The following is a 25,385-nucleotide window of genomic DNA, read 5'->3' as shown; positions in this document are numbered from 1 at the left end:
TGATATATACATCGATCAAGTGTTTAAACTCCACCAACGAAACTAGATCATCACATTTTAAAATGTTCAGGAGAGAATTCCAGGACCACGGTGCTAAAACTATTTCTACCATGACCTGTTCTAATTTTTGGTACTGTTAGAAGCAAATCAGAATGGGACCGTAATTGATATTTATTTACTGACCTGACTAAAAAAGAACAGAGATAAAATGGCATTTTACCCAATATGGCCTTATAAATCAGTGTATACCAGTGTTTAAGCCTACGCAAGGTCAATGACGACCAGCCAACAGCGCTGTAGAGATCACAATGATGTGTTAGACGTTTCTGATTTGTAATGAACCTGAGGGCTGCATGATACACTGAATCAAGTGCTCTCAGGGTAGTGGCTGAGACCTGCATATATATAACATCACTAAAATCTAAAACCGACAGTAATGTACATCGTACCAGCTCCTTCCTGGCCTCAAAAGAAAAACAAGCCTTATGCCGGTAATAAAATCCTATTTTCAGCTTGAGCTTCCTTATCAAGTTCTCTACATGCACAGTGAAGCTCAGCTTATCATCAACCCACACACCCAAATATTTGTACACTTTAACTTGCTTGTCCAGATGGGATAGGGCAGAGTGCAGTGTGATGGCGATTGTTTCGTGGACCTTTTGGGGCGGTAAGCAAATTGGAGTGGGTCTAGGGTATCAGGTAGGGTGGAGGTGATATGATCCTTGACTAGTCTCAAAGCACTTCATGATGACAGAAGTGAGTGCTATGGGGCGATAGTCATTTAGTTTAGTTACCTTCACTTTCTTGGGAACAGGAACATTGGTGGCCATCTTGAAGCATGTGGGGACAGCAGACTGGGATAGGGAGAGATTGAATATGTCTGTGTGTTATGGCTTTACACCCCCTGCTTGTGGATAAAGAGTTAATTGTCTAACAGAACACAGAGGGTGTTCTTTAATGGAATCCTCTCCAACATAATTCAGGTCGAATTAGGAATCTCCCAGGGCAGCTGTCTAGGCTCATTAGTTTTTTCAGTCTTTACTAATGACATGCCACTGGCCTCAACACTATACACGTCGGCTACTACAGCTAGTGAAATCACAGCAACACTTAAAGAGCTGCAATTAGTTTCAGAATGGGTGGCAAGGAATAATTTAGTCCAAAATATTTAACAAACTAAAATCATTGTATTTGGGATAAATCATTCACTTAACCCTAGATCTCAACTAAATCTTGTAATAAATTATGTGGAAACTGAGCAAGTTGAGGTGACTAAACTGCTTGGATTAACCCTGGATTGTAAACTGTCATGGTCAAAACATGTTGATACAACAGTAGCTAAAAATCAGGAGACGTCTGTCCATAATAAAGCGCTGCTCTGCCATTTTAACAACACTATCAACAAGGAAGGTCCTACAGGCTCTAGTTTTGTCGCACCTGGACTACTGTTTAGTCATGTGGTCAGGTGTCACAAAGAGGGACCTTGGAAAATTACAATTAGCTCAGAACAGGGCAGCACGGCTGGCCCTTAAATGTACATGGAGAGCTAACATTAATAATATGCATGTCAATCTCTCATGGCTCAAACTGGAGAGATTCATCACTACTTGTTTTTGTAAGAAGTGTTGACATGCTGAATGCATCAAGGTGTCTGTTTAAACTACTAGTACACAGCTCGGACACCCATGACTACCCCACAAGACATGCCACCAAAGGTCTCTTTACAGTCCCCAAGTCAAGAATAGACTATGGGAGGCGCACAGTACTACATAGATGGCCGGCGGGATGGATCTATCTACCTGACCTACCTACCTGGCCTGCCTACTGTGCCGGACCTAGCTACCTGGCCGGTCAGTCAGACCTACCTACCTGGCCGACCGGCCAGCCGGACATACTTACCTGGCCAAGCCGGACATATATACCTGTCCGACCAGCCGGATCTACTGTACCTACCTGGCCGGTTGGACCTACCTACCTGGCCAGACATACCTACCTGGCTGGACCTACCTACACTGAACAAAAATATAAACGCATCCCTATTGGTGAGCATTTCTCCTTTGCCAAAATAATCCATCTACCTGACAGGTGTGGCATATCAAAATTAATTAAAGTTAATTAAACAGCATGATTATTACACAGCTGCAGCTTTTGCTGGGGACAATAAAATGCCACTCTAAAATGTGCAGTTTTGTCATATATCACAATGCCGTAGATGTCTCAAGAATTTGAGGGAACTTTCAATTGGCATGCTGACTGCAGGAATGTCCACCAGAGCTGTTGCCAGTCAATTTAATGTTAATTTCTCTACCATAACCACACCAACCATGGTGTTGGTGTGGTTATGGTATGAGCATGCATATTGACAACTAACACAATTGCATTTTATTGATGGCAATTTGAATGCAGAGACATACCGTGACAAGATCCTAAGGCCCATTTATTTTAAGGTATCTGTGAGCAAGAGATGCATATCTGTATTCCCAGTCATGTGAAATCCATAGATTCTGGCCTAATTTATTTATTTCAATTGACTGATTTCCTCATATAAACTGTGACTCAGTAAAATCTTTGAAATTGTTGCATGTTGTGTTTATATTTTTGTTTAGTTTAAATATTACATTTTTTCCAAATCTCTGAAGCACTACAGCTCGTGTTGTGCTGTGCTTCTTGCTCTGGCCCTGTTCGGTCCCTCCCCCAAAGCAGGCTTTTTTATTTATTCATGTTTTTTTATTTAATTCATTTGTTTTTAAAGGGAGACGGACACTGACAGCACAATCCGGAAAGGTCGAGCCTGAAGAAAAGATGGCGGAAGTGGATGCTGAGTTCGAATTAAGCAGCGCGTCGAGTAAATTTGGTGAAGATGAATGTTCTGAATGGACAACAATAGTATTGAAAACTGGAACAAAAAGGAAATTGTCTAAAATTGGAGTGGATGATACGTGTGTAAATGATAATGAATCGCTTCTTGTTGGGATGCTGTCACGCCCTGACCTTAGTTCCTTTTTTATGTCTCTATTTTGGTTTGGTCAGGGCGTGAGTTGGGGTGGGCATTCTATGTTTTGTTCTATGTTGTCCTTTTCTATGTGTTTGGCCGGGTGTGGTTCTCAATCAGAGGCAGCTGTCTATCGTTGTCTCTGATTGAGAACCATACTTAGGTAGCCTGTTCCCACCTGTGTTTGTGGGTAGTTGTTTTCTGTTGTGTGTCTGCACCAGCCAGAACTGTTTCGGTCGTTCGCTTTGTTATTTCAGTGTTCATTAAATAAACATGGACACGTACCACGCTGCACCTTGGTCCTCTCCTTCCAACAGTCGTTACAGATGCGTTTGTTGAGTAAGGATGCATATGTGGGAAACCCGTTTTGGGTGTTGAAAATTGTGAAGTATGCGCCTGGAAAAGTGGAGTCTGTCAGAGTGACCAGGAGTGGTCTTATTTTGATTAATTGTATTTCTGAAAAGCAGAGGACGATTGCAGTGGGACTCAAAAGAATCGTGACTAGGGCTGGCCGCACCGGCGGTCATGAGTCGTGAAGGCAGTCAAATTCCACGTGACCGTTTAGTCACGGTAACTAGGCTTCTCCAAGCTCTGATGCTGCTGATGGTCATTAGTAGCCTACCAAACGTGCTAACTGCCTGGTACTCAGCACTCTATTGTCCCTCTAATCATTCTGACATCAATGCAAATGTTTTCGAAAATCTAATCAAACACTTCATGAGAGCCCATGAGCTCATGTTTCGCAACATTTCTATAGGCTATGCAATTACAAGAGAAAACAGAGTGGTGGCCTCTACTAAAAAGAGTCCCACATTCGCTACTTAAGTGCATAGATGACGTCAGTCAATCAAATGTATGTATAAAGCCCTTTTTACATCAGCCGATGTCACAAAGTTCTGTACAGAAACCCAGCCTAAGACCCCAAAACCCCAAATAGCTGCCCCTGTTTTGAGACAAGTGCATCACAAGGGTCCATCCTAAATAAAAACAAATTTCACACATATATTATTTAGTATATGTAAAGACAAGATTAAATCAAGAATAGTCTGATGGGTTACAATATTAGCCTATCACTGATGAATGATGCCTAGCATAAGAAACTGCCTTTTTTGTTGTTGACTTTTTTGAATCCTAGTCGCACATCTCATGTAGCCTAGCCCATGTTTTGATAAGGTTTGCAACACAACTAAAATGGCCAAATAAATTCTTAAAATTAAGTACATTAATCCGCTTTACAAGGGGTTTAGAGCCTAACTGTCACGCCCTGACCGTAGATTGCTTTGTATGTTTCTATTTTTTGTTTGGTCAGGGTGTGATGTGGGTGGGTATTCTATGTTGTATGTCTAGGTGTTGTTTTCTATGTTTAGGCCTGGTATGGTTCCCAATCAGAGGCAGCTGTCAATCGTTGTCTCTGATTGAGAACCATACTTAGGTAGCCTGTTTTCCCACTTTTGTTTGTGGGTGGTTGTTTTCTGTATCTGTGTTTTCACCATACAGAACTGTTTCGATTTTAATTTCTTTCATTCACTTTGTTATTTTGTATTTTTCGTGTTCTGATATAATAAATTATCATGGACACTTACAACGCTGCATTTTGGTCCGATCCTTCCTACTCCTCATCCGATGAAGACGAAGATCATTACACTAACTGACATACAGTTGAAGTCGGAAGTTTACATACACTTAGGTTGGAGTCATTAAAACTCGTTTTTCAACCACTCCACAAATTTCTTGTTAACAAACTATAGTTTTGGCAAGTCGGTTAGGACATCTACTTTGTGCATGACACAAGTCATTTTCCCAACAATTGTTTACAGACAGATTATTTCACTTATAATTCACTGTATCACAATTCCAGTGGGTCAGAAGTTTACATACACTAAGTTGACTGTGCCTTTAAACAGCTTGGAAAATTCCAGAAAATGATGTCATGGCTTTAGAAGCTTCTGATAGGCTAATTGACATCATTTGAGACAATTGGAGGTGTACCTGTGGATATATTTCAAGGCCTACCTTCAAACTCAGTGCCTCTTTGCTTGACATCATGGGAAAATCAAAAGAAATCAGCCAAGACCCCAGAAAAAAATGTGTAGACCTCCACAAGACTGGTTCATCCTTGGGAGCAATTTCCAAACGCCTGAAGGTACCACGTTCATCTGTACAAACAATAGTACGCAAGTATAAACACCATGGGACAACGCAGCCGTCATACCGCTCAGGAAGGAGACGCGTTCTGTCTCCTAGAGATGAACGTACTTTGGTTCGAAAAGTGCAAATCAATCCCAGAACAACAGCAAAGGACCTTGTGAAGATGCTGGAGGAAACAGGTACAAAAGTATCTATATCCACAGTAAAACGAGTCCTATACACAACATAACCGGAAAGGCCGCTCAGCAAGGAAGAAGCCACTGCTCCAAAACCGCCATAAAAAAGACAGACTACGGTTTGCATCTGCACATGGGGACAAAGATCGTACTTTTTGTAGAAATGTCCTCTGGTCTGATGAAACAAAAATCGAACTGTTTTGCCATAATGACCTTCGTTATGATTGGAGGAAAAAGTTGGAGGCTTGTAAGCCGAAGAACACCATCCCAACCGTGAAGGACAGGGTGGCAGCATCATGTTGTGGGGGTGCTTTGCTGCAGGAGGGACTGGTACACTTCACAAAATAGATGGTGTCATGAGGCAGGGAAATTATGTGGATATATTGAAGCAACATCTCAAGACATCAGTCAGGAAGTTAAAGCTTGGTCGCAAATCGGTCTTCCAAATGGACAATGACCCCAAGCATACTTCCAAAGTTGTGGCAAAATGGCTTAAAGACAACAAAGTCAAGGTATTGGAGTGGCCATCACAAAGCCCTGACCTCAATCCTATAGAAAATGTGTGGGCAGAACTAAAAAATCGTGTGCAAGCAAGGAGGCCTACAAACCAGTTACACCAGCTCTGTCAGGAGGAATAGGCCAAAATTAAACTTATTGTGGGAAGCTTGTGGAAGGCTACCCGAAACGTTTGACCCAAGTTAAACAATTTAAAGGCAATGCTACCAAATAGTAATTGACTGTATGCAAACTTCTGACCCACTGGGAATGTGATGAAATAAATAAAAGCTGAAATAAATAATTGTCTCTGCTATTATTCTGACATTTCACATTCTTAAAATAAAGTGGTGATCCTAATTGCCCTAAGACAAGGAATTTTTACTCTGTTTAAATGTCAGGAATTGTGAATAACTAAGATGAATGTATTTGGCTAAGGTGTATGTAAACTTCCGACTTCAACTGTACATAAGCAGCGAGTGATTTTCAAGTTTAGGGAAGAAAGTTTTCACCATAAAGATGCACCTTTATAATAAACGCATTACATGCATAATCGCATTTGCAGCCACTTTTGGTAATGGTGTTTTCACGCTAATGGAACATTCGCGCTTATAGCCTACTGCCATGTGTGTATTATTGTGCTTATAATGTGAAGAAATAGCCTAATAGTTTATCAACAGTTTAAGCTAAATGTTCTGATCTGTTGCGTCAGCCACGTTGCACAAAACATTTTTTTTGATGCTAGTGGTTGTATTAACTTGCATCCCACAACTGTCCCAGACTGTGTTTGGGATATTTATTTCTTGCACAGAATAGGTCTACTTTTGTACTATGGGGGATGGTAGATTGACATAGGCTAGTGCTTTTGCTGTTCATTAGGACTATTCATCATGTTTGCTGACAAAAAGTAATTGTGGACAGTTCTTCCAATATCTTCAATATGCACCTCGGAATTGGATAAGGACGCAGTTGCGTCCCAGATGTGTCTGTCTTCACTTGTAACCTGTGAGAAAGACCCGATCACGTGATGGGGAAGGGGAAGGGCACAAATGCCGCTGGCCGCAAAAGGCATGGATATTTTTAGGGTGCATTACGGCCACAAAGGGATGCTCGCCATGAAATTCTAGACATGATCAAGTGCTTGTCAAATTGGGAAGGAGAGACTAATGAAGTGTGTACAGCCTGGGAAAAAACAAAGTAGAGCTCATGCCTTTCAAGCAACCTTTTTCAAATCATCATTAGAGTTGCATCATGCAGCCTTACAATGTATTCAAAATCATAACATATAGCCCAACCTTTTTAGAACAAACGTTAATAATAATTAATAACTCTAAATTAAGCATATAGGAGTACCTATTTCTTTGTTAAACGCTCAACACAGAATAGCCGCATGTGCGCTCTCCCTCAAATCATTTGGAGAAAAATTTATATTTTATTCAGCTTTATTCAATTGTATTCTTCATACTATAAAATAATGGAAAATAATGCCATAGAATTCTAAGCAAATTGTCACGCCCTGACCATAGAGAGCCATTGTTTCTCTATGGTGAAGTGGGTCAGGGCGTGACTGGGGGTGATCTAGTTTATTTATTTCTATGTGGTGTTCTAGTTTATTTTCTATGTTGGTGATTTGTATGATTCCAAATTAGAGGCAGCTGGTAATCTTTGTCTCTAATTGGGGATCATATTTAAGTAGCTGTTTTTCCTACCTGTGTTGAGGGGATATTGTGTTTTGAGTTAGTGCACGTAGCATCGCTGTAGTCACGGTTCGTTGTTAGTTTATTGTTTATTTGTTTTTGTCTTTGCTTAGTTTCACTTTCTAATAAATAATGTGGAACTCAACATCCGCTGCGCCTTGGTCCGACATTTATTCCAGCGAACGTGACAGAATATCCCATCAAACCAGGACCAAGCAGCGTGTTCACCAGGTGAAGGATTTCTGGACATCGGAAGGAGATAATGGAGGACAGCGACGACGACAGGGTTCAAGGCTACAGAAAGCCCAAGGACAACCCCAAGTTTTTTGGGGTTGGGGAGCACATGGAGCTGGCGACTGAGCAGAGCCAGAGACTGTCAGGGAGGCAATGGCGAAGTTGGGAGAGGGTGAGATGAGAGAGATGTTGTGCAAGTGTGTTCTGCTCAACATCCGACCAGAGGATCCGGTTAGCAGTCTGGTGCAACCTGTGACGGTTCCACACTTCTGGCCTCAAGTGCGCCTCTCCAGTCCGGTATGTCATGTGTCTCCTCCTCGCACTCTCCCTGAAGTGCGCGTCCCCAGTCCGGTACGTCCTGTGCCTGCTCCTCACACTCTCCCTGAAGTGCGTGTCCCCAGTCAGGTACGTCCTGTGCCTGCTCCTCACACTCTCCCTGAAGTGCGTGTTCCCAGTCCGGTACGTCCTGTGCCTGCTCCTCGCACTCTCCCTCAAGTGCGTGTCCCCAGTCAGGTACGTCCTGTGCCTGCTCCTCGCACTCTCCCTGAAGTGCGTGTCCCCAGTCCGGTACGTCCTGTGCCTGCTCCTCGCACTCTCCCTGAAGTGCGTGTCCCCAGTCCGGTACGTCCTGTGCCTGCTCCTCGCACTCTCCCTGAAGTGCGTGTCCCCAGTCAGGTACGTCCTGTGCCTGCTCCTCACACTCTCCCTGAAGTGCGTGTCCCCAGTCAGGTACGTCCTGTGCCTGCTCCTCGCACTCTCCCTGAAGTGCGTGTCCCCAGTCAGGTACGTCCTGTGCCTGCTCCTCGCACTCTCCCTGAAGTGCGTGTCCCCAGTCAGGTACGTCCTGTGCCTGCTCCCCGCACTCGCCCTGAAGTGCGTGTCACCAGTCGGGCGCCACCTGTCCCGGCTCCACGCACTAGGCCTCCAGTGCGCCTTCCCAGTCCGGTGCATCCTGTGCCTGCTCCTCGCGCTCGCCCTGAGGTGCATGTCACCAGTCCGGTACCACCAGTGCCGGCCACACGCACCAGGCTTCCTGCGACAGTTCCCAGTCCAGAGCTTCCGGCGACAGTTCCCAGTCCAGAGCTTCCGGCGACAGTTCCCAGTCCAGAGCTTCCGGCGACAGTTCCCAGTCCAGAGCTTCCGGCAATGTTTCATAGTCCGGAACCTCCAACGACGGTCCACAGTCCGGAACCTCCTGAGACGGTCAACGGTCCGGAACTTCCTGAGACGGTCAACGGTCCGGAACCTCCTGAGACGGTCAACGGTCCGGAACCTCCGGCGACGGTCAACGGTCCGGAACCTCCGTCAACGGTCCGGAACCTCCGGCGACGGTCAACGGTCCGGAACCTCCGGCGACGGTCAACGGTCCGGAACCTCCAGCTCCATGGCCAGAGCCTTTCCCTGCGCCAATGCCTAGTCTGAGCACGGCGTCCAGTCCAGCTCCTAGGCCAGAGCCTTCTTCTGTGTTGGTGCCCAGTCCAGGCACAGCATCCTGTGCCTGCTCCTCACATTCTCCCTCAAGTGCACCTTCCCAGTCCGGTACGTCCTGTGCCTGCTCCTCGCACTCTCCCTCAAGTGCACCTGCCCAGTCAGGTACGTCCTGTGCCTGCTCCTCGCACTCTCCCTCAAGTGCGCCTTCCCAGTCATGTGTAAATGTGTTTGTTATTTGCTTGACAATCATATGCTGACGAAATTTTGTGAACGCCACAGCTCTAATCCGGACAACAGAAGTTTTGTGTTTTTTACTTCGGAGTAGAAAACCTGTGAAAGGAGTCATCTCAGGGGTGAAGACAGATGTTCAGGTTGAATACCTGAAGATAATTCCTGGTGTGTTTGGTGCCTGGCGTCTGACTCGCTGGGTGAATAGAGAAAAAGAAGAAAGTCTGTCGGTCCTGTTGTTTTTTGATAAAGAGCAAATAACTACACATGTGAAGCTTGGTTATGTAAGATACACCGTAAGAGCTTTCTTCCCCAAACCACTGCATTGTAAGAATTGTAAAGGATTTGGCCATGTTTCAAGTGTGTGCAGACGTATACTGAAGAACGGTGTGTAGAAGGACGACGGTGTTGTAATTGTGGTGGGGATCATGATCCTGAGTTCCTGGAGTGCCCTGTAAGGGTGAAGGAAATTGAGGTGGCAAAAGTAAGAGCGGACAATTGAATTTTCTTTTTAGGAGGCGATTAAAATCATTTAGAAAACAAGAGATGCTAGTGAAGAGATGGTAGTGGATACACCACAGCCTGTAGTAAATGTTTGCTACCAGACAAAAGATACCCTGTGTGTTAAAAATGTGTATTTTGTTGCGTTCATTGCCACAGTTATAAACTATACAGCACAAGTCTCAAAGAAGTAGAAGAAACTGGACATTATTATTTAACAGGTGTTAACAGGTGTTATTTAACAATTAACAGGTGTGCCTTGTTAAAAGTTAATATGTGGAATTTCTTTCCTTCTTAATGTGTTTGAGACAATCAGTTGTGTTGTGACAAGGTAGGGTAGGTATTCAGATAGCCCTATTTGGTGAAAGACCAAGTCCATATTATGACAAGAACAGCTCAAATAAGCAAAGAGAAACAACAGTCCATCATTACTTTAAGACATGAAGGTCAGTCAATACGGAGAATTTCAAGAACTTTGAACGTTTCTTCAAGTGCAGTCGCAAAAACCATCATGCGCTATGATGAAACTGGCTCTCATGAGGACCGCCACAGGAAAGGAAGACCCAGAGGTACCTCTGCTGCAGAGAATAAGTTCTTTAGAGTTACCAGCCTCAGAAATCGGCAATTAACTGCACCTCAGATTGCAGCCCAAATAAATGCTTCACAGAGTTCAAGTAACAGACACATCTCAACATCAACTGTTCAGAGGAGACTGCGTGAATCAGGCCTTCATGTTCAAATTTCTGCAAAAAAAGCACTACTAAAGGACATTAATAATAAGAGACTTGCTTGGGCCAAGAATCACGAGCAATGGACATTAGACCAGTGGAAATCTGTCCTTTGGTCTTCGAGTCCAAATTTACGATGTTTGGTTCCAACCACCGTGTCTTTGTCCACTCTAAAATGTAAAATGTGAAGTTTTGTCACACAACACAATGCCACAGATGTCTCAAGTTAAAGGAGCATGCAATGGGCATGCTGACTGCAGCAATGTCCACCAGAGCTGTTGCCAGAGAATTTAATGTAACCAGACATGTCACCATCGATTGAGCATGTTTGGGATGCTCTGTATTGACGTGTACGACAGATTGTTCCAGTTCCCGCCAATATCCAGCAACAGCCATTGAAGAAGAGTGGGACAACGTTCCATAGGCCACAATCAACAGCCTGATCAACTCTATGTGAAGGGGATGTGTCACGCTGCATGAGGCAAATGGTGGTCACACCAGATACTGACTGGTTTCTGATCCACGCCCCTTCCCTTTTTTTTAAGGTATCTGTGACCAACAGATGCATATATGTATTCCCAGTCATGTGAAATCCATAACTTAGGGCCTAGTGAATTCATTTCAATTGACTGATTTCCTTATATGAACTGTAAATGTTGCATTTATATTTTTGTGTTGCTGGTGCAGTGCTTATAAATCCCCACTAGATGTCCCAAGTTTCCATTCATAAACCAATTCACAAATTGCAACATGGATGTCAAAACAAATATTTCAGTTGAGTTCAGACTTTCTTTTGACTTCATTATCGTATTACATTTTTATAATTTAACAAAAGAACTTGATACAAACACACGCCTTATAATAAAAACTATTAGATCTATGCATACAGTACCACCATTTCAGGGACAAGAGTGCAATTGGTCATTCAATGTGAAATGTAATTGATATTGGAAGTTTCAAAACTCCATCAGGTGTGTGTATGGTCCGTTGGTATCCAGCTTCAGCACTTGTCTGTTCCCATAAGTTCCATGTTTGATGATGGTTGCAGTCTCACTACTCTTACTGGTCAAAGCCAGTTCCTTCTCAAAGAAGGAGACAAAGTTAGAATACAGCTGCAGGCCCTCTTCTTTCCCAATGTTATTGTAGTACTGCATGCCCTTCCCTTTGGCCTTGCCTCCCAGTGTAGCCTGAGGCACGATGAGAACGCTCCCAGGCAGGTCCAGCACTGACACATAATTCCCAGAGTCAGCCTCACACAGTTTCAAGTTGAGCAGAGTGTTCGCTGTAGAGTATAGTATAGCAAAGTGATTAATAACCACTCAGTAGCAATACTGCTTTACGATTCATTGAAGAACAGTAACATTTACTGTTCACAGTCTTGCGAAGCCTAGGTAGGTGCATTATTGCATTATTGTCCAAAACTGGAAAAGCTGAACACCTACCCATTTTGGGGATAATGTCCTCTGTAGCGCATTTGAAAAAGCAGATATATACCATCATCCCTCTGTCAATCTGAAAACATGAAATCTTATGAAAACTCCAAATTATTATCTTAGGCAAGGTGCAATTCTTATTATTAGCATGCACTCTCACTAGTATAGACCATATTTGCATTTGAAAAAGGAGTAGAACATAATTCAGTAGTACCTCCACCCATTCAGCCTCAGACTGATCATCTGCAGGTTTGACTTGAAGCATTGCATAGAGACACTGCTGAAGAACAGATCTTGCTTGTGGAGAACCTGTCTTTTCAGTCACTCTAAAACGATGTCAAACAATGTCTGCCTGTTTCAGATGATAAAGCATAAAAGGAATCATTACATGAAAAAGTGACAGTCAGGCAAAACTACAGAGAAGAAACATAAACGTGGAAAACTTGCATCTTTTTTTGGTTCCAAGATGGCGTAGCAGTGCAGACGTTGTTTGTCATTCTCTCGTGTACATTTTGTATTTTTCATCTTTTTTGTATATATTTCAAATTATTTTCAATCTCTTTTTCCATTTTTAAATTAAATATACCTTCCGGCAATAGCCAAAACCTCCATCAGAAGCTAGCCATCAGGAGCTAACCAGCTAATTAGCTACTAGCTATTTAGTCATTGTTAGCCACTGCACTCCTTTACCTTTTGCACAGACACCAGCCTCTTTTAGCCTGGATAATACTTGCCAGCCTGCCAGTATCGGACTGTTTTCTCCACTACAACACCGGATTCCTGCCATAAGCTCTGGACCATTACTCCTGATCATCACAGCTAGCTAGCTGCCACCGAGTAGCTGCCACCGTAATTTCCTCACCATCTTTTAAATAAGCATGCCCCTTTCAAAAAATGTAGAACTAAGAACAGCACTTGGTTCACTCCAGACCTGACTGCCCTCGACTAGTACAAAAATCCTGTGGCGGACTGCGCTAGCATCGAATAGTCCCCGCGATATGCAACTTTTCAGGGAAGTCAGGAACCAATACACGCAGTCAGTCAGGAAAGCAAAGGATAGCTTTTTCAAACAGAAATCTGCATCCTGTAGCTCTAACTCCAAAAGGTTTTGGGACACTGTAAAGTCCATGGAGAACAAGAGCACCTCCTCCCAGCTGCCCAATGCACTGAGGCTAGGAAACACTGTCACCACCGATAAATCCACGATAATCGAGAATTTCAATAAGCATTTCTCTACGGCTGGCCATGCTTTCCTCCTGGCTACCCGAACCCCGGTCAACAGCACCGCACCCCCCGCAGCTACTTGCCCAAGCCACCCCAGCTTCTCCTTCACCCAAATCCAGATAGCAGATGTTCTGAAAGAGCTGCAAAACCTGAACCCGTACAAATCAGCTGGTCTAGACAATCTGGACCCTCTTTTTAAAATTATCGCGGCCCTATGGATCCTCATAGGCCAATTTAATTTAATTACATATTAACCATATCGATTGCATAATTGGCCTATGAGGATCCGTAGGGCCGCAATCATTGACAATTCACATTACACCATATGTTAGAAGCGTGCGCTCCAAGCCGCGCTCCACGGTAATAACTATAAACAATAACTGATGGCCCACTCTCCCGATCGCAACAGATTGTTACCTTTCATCTGAACTGAGTCGGTGGACTTACGTGGATTCATGGACGCACAGAACTTCTGGAGCAGACAGAATTAAGGAAGAGAAAGCAGCGAGATCAGGCGATGGCGTTTTCCTCCTTTTATGTGGATGAGATCTGTCGGTCATTGCCACCTGACCTAATTAAAGCGTCCCTGGCCCAGCTGAGTAAGTGGCCATGAATTAAAGGATTATTCCACCAACTCCATGGGCCTTTTCTACAGCCACCCTGGACATTTGTTAAATTCCACACTCCTCAAAAAGGCTCATTGCTCCCCGTCCTTTCCCTCTGTGCTGTAGGCTTGGTAGGTAATCCCGAATGAATCGGGCCCAGAAATGGTCAGCCAACGAGGTTGGTATCAGCATACATGGCTTGAGGAAGTGACGCATCTCGGCATCCCATCAAGAGCATATTCTGTGTAACTGGATCAGGGTCAGCGATGTCTGCAGAGAGATATCCCAAGGGTTTGGAGTTCAATATCCCTTCCACCTCTATCAGGACGGTCCGCAAGACAGTTTCAGTGACAGTTTGGTCCCCCAGGACGACTCGTAAGGCCGTCTTTACAGATTTGATCTCTCGCTCCCATGTTCCTCCAAAATGAGGAGCTCCTGGAGGGTTAAATTTGAATAAGATTTGTTGGTCCATCAGCTGATCCTGGAGGCTGGGTTCCATGGCTTGGAAGGCTTCCTCCAACCTGGCTTCTCCTGCCTTGAAGTTTGTGCATCTGTCAGCCAGGATCTCGTAGGGTTTCCCCCGTCGGGAGATAAACTGCCGTAGGGCCATGAGGAAGGCTTCAGTATCCAAACTCTCCAGTAGGTCCAGGTGGACACACCTAGTCGTCAAATACTTGAATAGAATGCCCCAGCGCTTTTCCACTTGACGACCTAGCTTGATCATCAAGGGGCCAAAGCAATCTACTCCTGTTGACCAGAAGGGTGGTTTGAGGAGGCGCAAGCGAGCAGGGGGTAAATCTGCCATTTTGGGCACAGTGGCTCCGGCCCGCCATCTCTGACATTCTACGCAGGCGTATTGGTGCTTACGAATGGCTCCTCGTCCTCCAAGTATCCAGTACTTCCGCCTCATCTCCCCATAAACCCTCTCTGGCCCTGGGTGGAGAAGCCTCTCATCATAACTCTTGATGAGGAGCCTGGTAAGAGGGTGTCTGGAGTCAAGGATAATTGGGTGGATAGCATCGGGGTCCAAAACTTCTGCTTGGCGCAGCCTCCCTCCGACTCTGATCACTCCAAGGATTTGATCATATTCTGGGGCGAGAGAGAGAAGACAGCTCTCCTTAGCAACTTCCCTACCGGCTTTCAGAGCTTTTAGCTCTTCAGGGAAGCTAACTGCTTGTGCATGCTGGAGGAGTAGTGTCTCTGCCGCGAGGGAGGTGGGTATAGAAGCCACCCCATCTGAGGTCTGGTTTGTGGCGGCGATCAGATCCGGCAGTGTTTGGGATTGTGCTAGGTCAGGGAGAGCTGTTGTTGGTTCCGTAGAGATGCTGTAGCATTGGGCGGACTTCCTTAACTCATGAGCTTCAGTTGGTTGCAGAGGAGCCGCACGCCTGGGGGCTGTCGGCCACTCGTTCTCTGGTTGGGACAAGAATGGTGGCCCCAAGCTCCAGCAATGGGGTTGAGCCAGTTCCTTAAGGGTTTTACCGTGAGTAACGTCATCAGCAGGATTGTTTATGCTATCAACATACCTCCAGTCTTGGACTTCTGTTAGGTCTTGGATTTCCGCAATGCGAGTTCCGACGAACACCTTATACCTGCAGAACTCCGATGTGAGCCAGGTCAATACAGTGGTCGAATCACTCCAGTAGATGACCCTTTGGATTGGCAAGGTGCGACCCTGGACCTGGCCATAACAAAGGAGACATGGGTGTGTCCTGCCTTATCCTCCACTCTTAGATAGGAAACCACCCCATAAGCTCGCTCTGAAGCATCACAGAACACATGCAGTTCCAGGCATGATCCCAGTTGGTCAGCACAGGGTGGTACATAACATCTTGGCATTTGGACTTCAGAGAGCTCCGATAACTCTGTTTCCCAAAAGATCCATCGTTCCACTAGGTCAGCCGGGTGGATCGGTTCATCCCAGTCCCTCTTAGTCTGCCACAGGTCCTGGACTAAGACTTTGGCCCGGGTTGTGTATGGCAGGATATACCCAAGGGGATCGTATTGACTGGCCAGTGTCCGATAGATGGTGCGCAGAGTGGGGGTTTCGGTACTCAGGGCTGAGCGTTGCTTGTACCCAAGAGTATCCGGTATTGCAGCTCCATCTCAGTCGTAGAGTGGGCTCTTGTGGGTTAGCGCTAGACTGCGATACCCATAGTTCACTGCTACTGGACCTGGCTTACTCGCCCACTGTCGGACCTCAAATCCCCCTTTGGACAGGAAATTCCGTACTTTATCAAGGAGTGCTTTCGCTTCAGCCGTGGATGGGATGCTCTATAAGCAGTTATCCACATAGAAGGCATTTTCCACTGAATCCCATACTTCTGGGTCACTGTCTGGGTGCTCCCGTGCGTGTCTCTGCAGAGCGTATATGGCACAGCAAGGACTGCAGGTGGTGCCAAATGGGAGTACTTGCCATTCATAGATGGTGGGCTCTGCGTCTCGTTCCATATCTCGCCATATGAACCGGAGCAGTGTGGTGTCGGAAGGCAGTAGACGAATCTGATAAAACATGGTTTTGATGTCTCCACTGATGGCTGTAGAGTGCTGCCGGAACCGGAGAAGTACACCGAGCAAGGAAGGACCTAAGGTTGGTCCGGGGAGTAGACAGTCATTCAGGCTTTGACCAGCAGCTTTGAATGAACAGTTGAAGACAAGTCGGTACTTCCCACCGTGTTGCTGGATAACATGGTGAGGGAGATACCAGGATTCGCTGAGTGGGTTTCCCTCTTCATGAGCAGTCACTTTTGTGACATAGCCTGCCTTCACAAGGTTATGAATCTCCCGGTTATGAACTTCAGCAAGCTCAGGATTCTTCACCAGGCGTCGCTCCGTTCCACGCAGTAGTGGGAAAACAGCCCGTGTTGTGGTTGCCAGAGGAGGATGGTTGGGTACCCGTAGCAGTGGGGTCGCGTACCTCTGAACGCCATCCAGTTCAGTGGTGGTGGTGCGCTTCTCCAGGAGGTCTAATGCATAGGAGTCATGTTTCGAGCGGGTGACCTCCTGTAGCTTCCGGTTGGAGAAGGTGTCCATCTTCCAGAGCATCTCTACATTCCGAAGGAGGTCAGTGGCTGCACAGGGGGATGGAGCTGGATTGCTTCTGGTGAAGAGGACTTGCTGTGACTGTACAGCTTGGGTGGAGAGAAGTAGATGGGTTGGACCTTGCACAGCCCAACCCAAGGATGTATGGACAGCAATGGGCCCTCCTTCTGGTCCAGCTCGTATAGGCTCAGTCGGGGTCACGAGATGTGGGTGGTCTGACCCAATCAGGATAAGCGGCACTACTCTGGCCAGGTTAGGAAGAGGCAATCCTCGTAGATGAAGATATTGTTTCTGTAGAACACTTACCGGGCAGGAGTGCTCCGCGAGATTCAAGCCATCTGCCGTGAAGGCATTGGTGATGTTTCCTGAAGGTGAAATGCTAAAGGTCACAGCAGAGCCTTTCATTTGGATAACAACATGTCGCACCGTTCTGAGATTAAGGGTCTCGGGGGTCCCCTCCAGGTTAAGCTGACGGGTGGCCGCCGTGAGAATGATCGTTTTTTCTGACCCATCATCTAGAACGGTGAATGTATCAATGCTTCTCCCTTCACTTTGCAGAGTGACCTTGACCACCTTCAACATGACCCTTGGAGACCGGTTCTGCTGGTCGAGGTACAGCTCCTTTGCAGCTCCTACCATGAGCATACTCTGCTCCTTCTGTGCTTTGGGAATTACATCATGCAACACGGCGAGATGGATTTCCTTACAGCGATTGCAGGGTTTCCTCAATGTGCAGGTCTCCGCCTTATGGCTTCGGGCACACTTGTAGCATCGCTCGCCTGAAGTGATCCAGGCCTTCAATTGAGTTTGAGTGAGCTTTTTTACCCTGGGGCATGAGCCAAGGAAGTGCCCCTTACTATTGCAATATGGGCAGTAAGGCTGGAATTTGATGTTCTTGCTCTTGAGAGGGGTCTTCTTCCCGGGTTCCTCCCCGGCTTCACTATTTAAGTACATGGTAGTGGGATTTGGCCTTTTCTGTACCCCCTGGCGTTCAAACTCCTTCCTTCCCCCGGTGGCTATGGCTGAGATTGTGGCCTTCGCCTTTGCCTTCACCTCCAACCATGCGGCCGGGTCTCTGAGAGCATAGGTGCTTCCCGAGCCCTCTTTCAGGATGCCCACTGTGTGCCATGCTGTACCAGAGGGGCAGATTGGGAAAGAAAGGCAGACAGGTCAGGTCCATGTGGAGGGGTGGTCAGGTCAACTCCCTGTTCATTCCTCTCCAGGAAGGATGAGACCATCCGTGCCTCCTCCAATTCCCTTCTGGCTTGACGGTGCCGTCGCTGCTGTGCCAGGTCCTTGGCAATGAATTCCCATTCCTGTAGAGCACTACGGGCCTGCACATCCAATAGGTGACATCGTTCGTCAGCCTGTCTTTCCTCCAAAGCTAATAGTTTCATCCTCTCTTGTAGGACAGCGGTTTGTGAATCGCTGAGGGCTAGTGAACGGCGGCCGCCATGGCCACTTCCAAAGGGGTATCCACTGGTCGAACTCCCACTCCGTCTAGAGTGCCTCGACGATTTCCCATTAGTTAAGGGGTGAGCGGAGCCTGCCTCAGGAAGCTGGTCGACCTGTGCTGTGGGAGTCACCTCCATGGGTTCTTCCTGTAGACCACTTTCCTGCTCCAAAGCAGTTTCCGGTCCTTGGCTCAGAGGGGATGGTTGATTGCTGAAACGTACAGTTGATCCATCACCACTTTGAGCTCTGGTGGGCTTGCCCTTTGATGTCGGAAACTCGACCACATAATCCTTAAGATAACCTGGTGCTTGCCTGGTTCTTCTGGTGCTGCTGGTGGTTGAGGATGAAGCCTTTGTTGCTTTAGGCTTAGCTCCTGGATATTTCCTTTGTTCCAAGATCTTTCCCTCAGCTGCTCTCTCCTCCTCTCTTCTTCCTTCCAGTGGAGACAATTCTTCCCTGTCCTCCTCCATTTCACCTGTCTTTGGTTCAGTCATCATCCAGCTCAAAGGACCAGAAGAACCAGTTGCAACGCCTATTACCAGTCCGTTCAACCTCTCTTTCGTATTGACCAAAATCCCTAAAGATTGGACAGCTGCCGCGGTCATCCCCCTCTTCACAGGGGGTGACACTCTAGACCCAAACTGTTACAGATCTATATCCATCCTGCCCTGCCTTTCTAAAGTCTTTCGAGAGCCAAGTTAATAAACAGATCACTGACCATTTCGAATCCCACCGCCATCGATAAAAGACAGTACTGTGCAGCCGTCTTCATCGAACTGGCCAAGGCTTTCGACTCTGTCAATCACCGTCTTCTTATCGGCAGACTCAACAGCCTTGGTTTCTCAAATGACTGCCTCGCCTGGTTCACCAACTACTTCTCAGATAGAGTTCAGTGTGTCAAATCGGAGGACCTGTTGTCCAGACCTCTGGCAGTCTCTATGGGTGTACCACAGGTCTCAATTCTCGGGCTGACTCTTTTCTCTGTATATATCAAAGATGTCGCTCTTGCTGCGGGTGATTCCCTGATCCACCTCTATGCCGACAACACCATTCTGTTTACATTTGGCCCTTCTTTGGACACTTTGTGAATATGAAATTTGGCCAAAAGAATAATGAAATTAATTACATTAATTACAGTTATCTCGTCTCACAGTTGCACCCTGCTTGCATAGCTACAAAATAATACAACGCCCTAGTTATAATTCTAACCAAGCTACACATATCATCAGATTATATTCTTATGATTCTAACACATTTCACACAGTTATAAGGTTTCAGGGTGGAATACTTTAGTCATTATCTTACACATACAAATTCTTCTATCAAGTGGTTGGCAGCATAATATTTATGAATAATTTCAAAGGAAACTTCCTTAATTTTGTTAACCAGTTTTGGCTGCAGCCCGACGTCGGTACACTTATGACAACATCCAGCTCAAGTGCAGGGCGCGAAATTCAAAATATATATTTTTTAAATATTTAACTTTCACACATTAACAAGTCCAATACAGCATATGAAAGGTACACATCTTGTGAATCAAGCCAACATGTCCGATTTTTAAAATGTTTTACAGGGAAGACAAAATATGTAAATCTATTAGCTAACCACGTTAGCAAAAGACACCACTTTTCTTACTCCATCAGTTTTTTACTCCATCAGTAGCTATCACAAATTCGACCAAATAAAGATATAAATAGCCACTAACCAAGAAACAACTTCATCAGATGACAGTCTGATAACATATTTATTGTATAGCATATGTTTTGTTAGAAAAATGTGCATATTTCAGGTATAAATCATAGTTTACATTGCAGCTACAGTCAGAAATTGCACCGAAAGCAGACAGAAAAATTACAGACACCAACGCCAAATAACTAAATACTCATCATAAAACATTTCTGAAAAATACATAGTGTACAGCAATTGAAAGACAGGCATCTTGTGATTCCAGACAATATTTCCGATTTATCAAGTGTTTTACAGCGAAAACACAATATAGCGTTATATTAGCGTAGCCACAATAGCCAGAAACACTTGGGCGCCGACGACCAGTTCACATGCACGACAGATATTAGAAATAGAATCATAAAATGTTTCTTACTTTTGGTGATCTTCCGTCAGAATGTTGGACAAGGTGTCCTTTGTCCAGAACAGTCGTTGTTTGGATCTGGAACGGCAAATTTCCCTCTTGATTTAGCATGGGCACTTGCCAAGTGGCACGGATCTCTCCAACGTCAACAAAGTCAGAGAACGGAACACGGCAAAACTCCCGAAAAAATTTCAATAATCTGATTAAACTATATTGAAAAAACATACTTTACGATGATATGGTCACATGTATCAAATAAAATCTAAACCGGAGATGTTAGTCGTCCATAACGACAGCTAAACAGAAGGCAAATCCATGTCCCCTTTCGCGCGCTCCAGAAACAGGAAATGGACGGTCACGTCATACAAAGAGCTTTAATTCCACCTCAGACCAAGATAAACACTAAATTTCTTCTCTCACCGCCTCTTGACAACCAGGGGAAGGTGTATGAAGTGTACGTAGACTCTTACGTATCATGCCCATGTATAGGCAGGAAGTTGAACAGAGCATCGATTTCTGACATTCCACTTCCTGGTCAGGAAATGTGCTGCAGAATGAGTTCTGTTTCACTCAGAGAAATAATTAAAACGGTTTTAGAAACTAGAGAGTGTTTTCTATCCAATAGTAATAATAATATGCATATTGTACGAGCAAGAATTGAGTACGAGGCCGTTTGAAATGGGCACGATTTAACTGGCTACTCAATACTGCCCCTTGCAGCCATAACAGGTTAACAGGTATGTGTGTGGCATCATCCAAACTTTTTTCCAAAAGACATTATCAATAAATCCATTCCAATAAGGCATGAACAAGGTTTGTATCGCTCTGTTGTTGAATGGACCAAAAGAGAAACAAATCTTACCTACTGATGAGTCAACAGGGTCAAAAGAAGGTAGGCTCTGAAGGTCAGGTCTTGACACGTTCCTGAATAATAAAGCAACACCGGAGGGAATGGCATCTAAAACAATTGCAAAATCTTTAGGTGTTACAGGGACCTTGTAAAGTGATAAGAATTCCTTATAACTGAGTAAAAGACCCTCTGCATTTACCAGTTGGCTCACCAATAGGATATTATTTCAGAACCAATATTCTAAAAACAAAGAAGTATTTTTATACAATATATCCCGATTATTCCATATATAATATCTGTGTGGAGAAAAATTATGTTTATAAATTAAGGACCATGACAAGAAAACCAACCGATGAAAAGCAGAAAGTTTCACTGGAACTGTGTCAATATTATAATTGCAAAACAACATGAAGTTAAGGCCACCAAAAGTAGAGAAGACATGATGAGGAATACAATTCCAGATAGAAGTGGGTCTTCTTAGGAATTGTTTTATCCAATTGATCTTAGAAGTATTATTTAAGGTAGTAAAGTCCAGAAAATTCAGCCCACCATTCTCATAAGTGTTCATTACAACAGTTTTCCTAATGTAATGGGTACGGTTTCTCCACAGAAAGTAGAAAGGCATCTGGTCTATTTCCTTGCTTATTTTACTGTCAAGATATAAAGATAGAGCACCATATGTTAGTCTAGAGATGCCTTCAGCCTTGGCGATTAGGACTCTTCCTTTTAAAGATAAGTCCCTCTGTAGCCATTGATTTAGCCTCTTCTGTTTTTTTTTTAATAAGAGGGTTAAAATTTAGTAAGCCTCTAGACTTCTGATCCTTTGTAATGGTTATGCCTAAATATGTAAAGTTCTTCTTTTACAAGAATACCATAATATGAAGGTGTGACACAATCTTTGACAGCCATGAGTTCACATTTACTAATGTTAAGATATAGACCAGAAGCTTTGGAAAAGGATTGTATCACATTGATCGATATGGGAATTTGGTTAGCATCTTTCAGAAAAAGTGTAGTATCGTCAGCCAGCTGGCTTATAATAATTTCTTTACCAGCTATGGAAATCCCTTGTACAGGACTATTATTTAAAGAATTTGCAAGAAGTTGGGTGACAAATAAAAACAGGTACGGAGAGATAGAACAACCTTGAAGGGCAAACGTTATAATCAGTGGCTGAAATGTCGCCTCACGTCACTTCCGGACTTGGAGAGCGCTCAAAGCGTTGTAGAACGCCCCTCTGAATAACGGGGAGTGGTTTTGGCTTAACTACGTTGGGAAAAAGAAAGACGCGGAAAGCATCGGAAAACTTAACTCTTTCTGACACTCGCTTCCAGGTGAGGCAGGCTCCTCATGACGCCATGAAAACGTCATCAAACATCGACATTCACTTGGAAAATAACACAATATGACTCACTGTAGCTACAATAAACTCTCACATTTATTAAAGTTAACCACCGCTAACCTAAATAAACCTACATTGTTACGGACAGGATATTCAACATCCACCACTACGCTGCAAATATGTCATACGTTTTCATAAGGTAAGATTCCAGCTCTATTGCTCAAATTGTTTAAAACTAATGTTAGCTGGCTAGCTTGCTACATGCTACCAAGTTAACTCTGGTTTACTGTTTACAAAGCTAGCTAGTCAGTAATCATAGCAAGCCATTGAGGCCAATAATGTTGCATGTTTTTTTTTAAACTTATCTGTGTAACTACTTGCTACCACCTCTTCACTATAAGAGTTGCATTACAAGTTACATCATGTAAAACTCAGTTGCTCATTCCATGATTGTGTCTCTATTTACCAGACCTCAGGTCCTGAGAGGGCGTTGCAGGAGAGACAGAAGCAGCACATGGCACGCAAAAAAAACCATTGCTGGAGTGAAACAAGTTAGTGGTGGCTTCAGGGAATGGGGGTGTTGGGAAATCAACCACTTCAGGTTAAGCAGGTTCTTATTGGGCTGTCTGCGCTGCTCATTCATGAAACATTTACACAAATGTGTAGGCTACAATTTGCAAACATTTCAACAGACAGTGGTTTGGCCTTATCTTTTTGTACTGCATGTACTATATATTTATATATAGTGTAATCATTCGCTTTCCTACTACTTTTGCATTTCTTCCCCTCAACAGTGAATTTGGCCGTTGGATTCGCAGCTAATGATCCAGTAAGGAATGCATGCATCATTATTAATTTGCACATTTTGTTATAACTGTTGCATATGTAACAGTACTCTTCTTGCGTTGTGTACAATCAATCATCGACACGAACTCCAACCAGTAGCACCAGTCATGGAGCTTTATTCTGATAGGAACAGCACAAAATTGCACGTCATGCAATGCACGGTTCACCATCCAACTCTGCACTCACGCACGCTGGTTTGGTGCTTGTTCACTGGGCATGTAGTTACCAAAATAATACAATTACAATATACCATATAATATCTTTAACAATGTACCTGATAGGAACAGCACAAAATTGCACGTCATGCACGGCTCACCATCCAACTCTGCACTCACGCACTGTACAAAATATACGTACCCCCCCCCCCCCCCCCCCCCCACCAGACACAGTAAGTTGCTAGCTAGTATTAGCTGGAATTCTCTATAACAAAATGCACAACAAATATTCACAAAAAAACGCTGCATCTTATGTGTGATTTTTGAATAACATTTACAAACAAATTGATATAAATTGTACATTTAAATCATCACTTGGGAGTATAAAAATCCCTTTTGACGTACAGTGCTTTGCAACCAACAACTTACCGCTGGTTTGGTGCTTGTTTACTGGGACGATTCTAACGGAAACATCCTCCCTCGTAAGCAAGCTACGCAAACCAGCCAATAAGATGCCATGTTGAGTAGGTGAAGGCAAGACAAGACTAAAACCAAAAACCCATTGGCTTAACAATAAAGTGGCAAGGGGAATCACCAATATAACCCTGTTACACATACCAATTTCTGCCCAAATAGTTGTGCAGAACCATGACAATCTCTCTCTCCATTTTACTACTGCTGTACTACCCATTGTCCACTCAATTGCTCTTCATGTATCTTTTCTGCACTCAGAGTAAAAGAGTGGGCATCTTAGATGCTGATGTTTACGGTCCCTCAGTTCCTAAGCTGATGAACCGGAAGGGGAACCCAGAACTAACTGACAGTAGGAGACTTCTGCATGTAGTCTAGCTTGAGGAATAACAGTGATGTATTAGCTTTGTACATTCATTATAGAGATCACATTGAACAGAGTACCTACAAAGCTGTGTGGTGTTTACTTTATTTGTGCTTTCAGACAATCTCTGAGACCACTTGTGAATTTTGGGATTCCTTGGTGAGTATATTTATCTATAATTGCAAGTGACAGGGGAGGGAGGTGAGCAACCAAATCATTCATTGAATCATTGACTGTCCTCTACATGGCTCTCATCCTTCTGTCCTCAGTATGTCCATGGAGTTTCTGGTCGAGGATGTAGCACCCATTGTCTGGTAGATGGGGGACTGCTGGAGTACCTGGCTATTGACATGCCACCTGGAACTGGAGATGTTCAGTTATCAATCACTCAGAATATCCCAATAGCAGGAGCAGTGATTGTGTCCACTCCTCAGGATATTGCCTTGCTGGATGCACGCAGAGGAGCATAAATGTTCAGAAAAGTCAATATCCCAGTAAGAGCATTGGATGCTAAATGCCACTTTGTATCAACTCCACATAATTATGAAAAAGGTCTTACTTAAATTATTTTCAAATGACCTTGGTAAGGACAAAATACACATTTGTGAGATTGAGCTACATTTGAAGTCGGAAGTTTACATACACTTAGGTTGGAGTCATTAAAACTCTTTTTTCAACCACTCCACAAATTTCTTGTTAACAAACTATAGTTTAGGCAAGTCGGTTAGGACATCTACTTTGTGCATGACACAAGTAATTTTTCCAAATCAAATTTATTTATATAGCCCTTCTTACATCAGCTGATATCTCAAAGTGCTGTACAGAAACCCAGCCTAAAACCCCAAACAGCAAGCAATGCAGGTGTAGAAGCACGTTGTT

General features: G+C 44.3%; 1 long non-coding RNA gene across 1 annotated transcript; it reads left to right on the top strand.

Annotated features, from left to right (window-relative positions):
* The first annotated feature begins 22,717 nt into the window (after positions 1-22,717).
* Positions 22,718-25,172, top strand: LOC120023651. Its single transcript, XR_005472724.1, has 5 exons — positions 22,718-22,869; positions 23,140-23,221; positions 23,465-23,499; positions 24,627-24,665; positions 24,776-25,172. It is a non-coding gene; the product is annotated as an uncharacterized LOC120023651 (long non-coding RNA).
* Positions 25,173-25,385: the final 213 nt, after the last annotated feature.

This window comes from Salvelinus namaycush, chromosome 28 (assembly GCF_016432855.1).
Source record: "Salvelinus namaycush isolate Seneca chromosome 28, SaNama_1.0, whole genome shotgun sequence".
Taxonomy (NCBI): domain Eukaryota; kingdom Metazoa; phylum Chordata; class Actinopteri; order Salmoniformes; family Salmonidae; genus Salvelinus; species Salvelinus namaycush.
Note: the sequence above shows the minus strand (reverse complement) of the source record. Positions and strands in the feature narration are given on the sequence as shown.